This window comes from Typopeltis vanoorti, chromosome 9 (genome assembly GCF_054136105.1).
Source record: "Typopeltis vanoorti isolate ZY-2024b chromosome 9, IOZ_Tvanoo_1.0, whole genome shotgun sequence".
NCBI lineage: Eukaryota > Metazoa > Arthropoda > Arachnida > Uropygi > Thelyphonidae > Typopeltis > Typopeltis vanoorti.
In genome coordinates this window covers 144,525,944-144,529,853 of record NC_143557.1, presented here as the reverse complement: position 1 = coordinate 144,529,853, position 3,910 = coordinate 144,525,944, and the positions used below count along the sequence as shown (strand labels likewise).

Here is a 3,910-nt window from a genome sequence, read left to right as displayed (position 1 = left end):
ACATTCTTATGACTGCGAACTGCAACATGAGGTTCAGTTTCGTAATGTATTTCGAGGTGAAACCTGAACATCCTGACGGAGTTCCATTCTCTACATTGCGTATAATAATAATAACAATAATAATAATAATAATAATAATAATAATAATAATAATAATAAATTTAAACACGAAACTGAAGACAAATGAATTTCCACCTTAACTAGTGCTGCATCCCGAACTACAACCCGTTCATTCTGAGTGCTTACGTTGTTCCGTTAGATGTCGCACTGCTCAGGAAATAAAGAAGGCTTTCATTTCGTAATAAAATTAAATCAAAAAACTAACTCCAAGGATTTCATCGCCAGATGTGTGGACCACAATACATGCCGACAATAAAAATCGATCGAAAGTGGCTTCCCTGGTGGACAACAAACGAACTTATCCGATCCCACGGTGTCCGTCTCGCAGAAAGATAAAAATCAAGAGGATACGCTCGACGAGTGCTGCAGTTGTTCTGCATTGACGGCACTAGCATAAATCAACAAACGAGTTGTGGGGGGGGGGGGGAGCAACGTCTGAGTATCATCATGTGAACACTTTGGCCGACCGGCAGCACTCTCTTTCGGAGTGATCATCCCCTTTAGGCGAACGATCGTTTCATGCCTTGAGATTCAGCAAGAACTGAGGACGAGTCTCGTATATATAGAGTGGTATCTCGCTAATCCGAAATAGTAAAAAGCATGCTCGTTCGGATTAGCCAATTTTCCCCCAAGAGACAACAGTGACTAGGTTTAAGACAAAAATAATCAGATTCTAATGGTACATCAATTTAATTCTGTAAATAAATGAAGTAACGGATAGGGAAAAGCTACTGCACTGTATAATGTAAAACAAAAAACGATACAAGTTTATTTGAGTAAAACATTTAGTTTGTATGTACCTGTATCGTTGAGGATTCTGATTTAATAAAATTGCATTGTTCGGTACGCAACTTAATTGGCGTAAAAAATATCACTTTCTTGTACACAACACAAAACAAGGTTTCACAAAATAACACACAAAAAAAAGTTTTTTATTTCTTTGTAAAAAAGTCACTGATTTTCTTTTGCTTCTTGGAAGCTAAACTTTTTTCGAATGCTTCTCCTCGGAGCTGCATCAGCAATCAAAATTTGTGGAATGGCGTGTCATTCCGCTTGGCCCATTCCATACGCATATTAAAACTGTCAACTGCCTCTTCATGTTTTGCTTTTTCTTTCTTCGAGTTCATCATCGTCTTCTAATTCATTCTGCCCCGTCATATTTATAATTTCCGCATCTGATTTGATTCCGAATTCACTTTCGGTTCTGCCCGTAATCCAATCCGTAACATCTGTTTGTGAAATTTCAACATCTGGGTTTATATTTTTAACGAAAGTAGGCACGTTTTGAATTTCCTCTTTTTGTGTATATTTGGGATTCATGCCGACAATCCAGTACGTACTGTACAGCATGAAAATGCAAACGCGAACACACAATACATCAAAATAGGTGTAACCGTACAATCGACAGTATGAAAAAAAAATACTGTACTTCAATAATAAAAAAATAAATATTAAATTTTATTTAATAATAATAATTATTAAATAAAAATAACAGTACACAAAATAATAATACGTAATAAATAAAACCTTTTCTTCTTTCAAACCCAGTTAGGATTACTGGAGGGTTCGGACTAAAGAGGTTCGGATTAGCGAGATTATATATGATTGCCTTCTGAGATAATCATAATGAAGACTGCTGTGCATGGCCAGAAGATCGACTAACTCGAGAACCCCTCTTTTTTGTGGGCGATCTTTCATGATTATTAAAAGCATTGCCAAAAAAAGCGCATGCGCTAAATTTGGATCCATGAAATCCTAATTTGTGTAGTTATTGTGGAACCGATTCAATGGAAATAAAAGGCATCGCTATGAACCCGGATCTAAGATAGCGGGATTCTGATAATTCGCATCTTGAAGTTGTGGGATTATGAAAAATTCCATAAACATCTTTTGGATTTTACACTTCATGAGAGAGAGAGAGAGAGAGAGAGAGAGAGAGAGAGAGAGAGAGAGAGAGACTACCTAAACAAGATACCAAAACAAAACAAACAAACAAAGAAACACGATTATGGGGAGAATAATATGCTTAATGAGGGGAGGGGGGGTAATAATAAGGGAAATGCAAGTTTGTGAGACGGGATTTGGCGAATGAAATGAATTTGAGGGCAGAAAGAAAGAAAGACGAGGTGGAGGGGGGGGGGAATTGTCGGGTGGAATGTGATGCTGAAAGATTAGGGGACGGATACAGTATGATGACCGAAGTGGGCCTCACGCAACGGGGACGACTCCGTCCCAAGGAAGAAAGAAAAGCGTTCAGTCCAATCGTTTCTCGATCTCCCTCCCCTGTGGGAAGGGAAACTGGCGCAGCGGGGGTGTCCGGAGCGAGTGCATTTCGAAACGACACACAAGTGCAGTCAGAAGAGCGTCGAATTGTAGCGGAAAAGCAAGAGAAGGGTTAACTGCAACGTCGACTGTAGGTCAAACGAATTACGGCATGAACTAGTAAGGGAGCAAACACTGGGCGGAAAGATCCCACAGACGCTTAAAATCGCCGCTCAGGTGATTCTGCGAAAGGAATCGAATTCCTTCGCCAACAGCCGAAATTAGCGCTTTCCGCAATTACCCCCGCGCGTAACGCGCACACAATCACCACCAGACGAATTTTCGGTTTGAATAGTTCCGCCATCGATGCATTTCGAGGTGTTGAGGGTTGGCGACTGCGCTGTGGTCGCCAACCCTTCCCCTCAACACCGGTTTTTGGTTCTCTGCAGTCAGGCAGAGGTTACCTGCTCGTACTCTTGTTGAGGTATGTTACATCGAAATGTCAGTTAGAAGGTGAATTTACATTTTTTTTTTTTTAATTCCAGCCATTAACCGTTTTTTTGATGATACTGTATAAGAACATAAGATCTGCCATGTATGTGTAAGAACATAACAGTTGCTGTAGGACAATATTATCTATTTACATGAGAGTGACAGCTGATTAATATTCGCACTGTTAAGCACGAGAAGTCTTTCTTCCCCCTTTTCTTGGGGGGGGGGATGATGTCACTTCTATGCTGGAAAGTGGACTATAATGCAGTCGCCCTTCTCAGCCAGGAGTTGATTCCGTGGATTCCCGTCTTGGTGGAAAAGATGTTGTTGTGCCAAGAGATATCCTCTTGCGTAGTTGCTATGATAGGAAATAGCTTATGTAGATAGCAGCGCCATCTATATTCAAGTACTTTAATTTTCGTCAAAGGGAATTTTCTTAGCAATTTAGAAATCGTAGATCTTTTCTGATATTCGATGTCATTTTCGGATATCTGAAAGGAATTGCGCATCGTCAATGAGAATTGACGTCGTAATGAGATGAATTTTTCTCTTTTTCCCGCAGGTTTATTTCCCTAATCGAATTTTGCGATCTTTATCTAAACCGAGCAGCTCTTCTGACTGTCTTTTATCAGTACAGCCTTTATCAGTAAAGCAACGCGCTGCGAGCGCGTTGCTTTCGGCGTGTCAGCAGTAACACTGCAAATAGACGGCTCCGAATCGATGCGGTAGTGTGGCCGAGCGGTCTAAGGCGCTGGTTTTAGGCACCAGTCTCAATGAGGCGTGGGTTCGAATCCCACCACTGCCAAATGTTTTGCGTTTCTGTAAAGCTAGTGAAAAAAAAAATGTAATAAACTGCGGATTTCTAACTCATTTCGCTGAACACTTCGTAAGTCTTTCTTTTTGTTTCCGGTAAAAAAATTCCCTTCATTTAATTCACCTCACAAGGTGAATTAAATGTCGTTTGATCAGCATTTGACTTTGCTCTGCTGATAGAAGATCCTTCAGCTCCCAGAAGTGGGTGAAGGCCCGTTAAGAA

At 40.5% G+C, this 3,910-nt stretch overlaps 1 non-coding gene across 1 annotated transcript; it reads left to right on the top strand.

The window, feature by feature from the left end:
- Window positions 1-3,598: 3,598 nt before the first annotated feature.
- TRNAL-UAG (transfer RNA leucine (anticodon UAG)) lies at window positions 3,599-3,679 on the top strand. The gene has a single exon. It is a non-coding gene; the product is annotated as a tRNA-Leu (tRNA).
- Window positions 3,680-3,910: the final 231 nt, after the last annotated feature.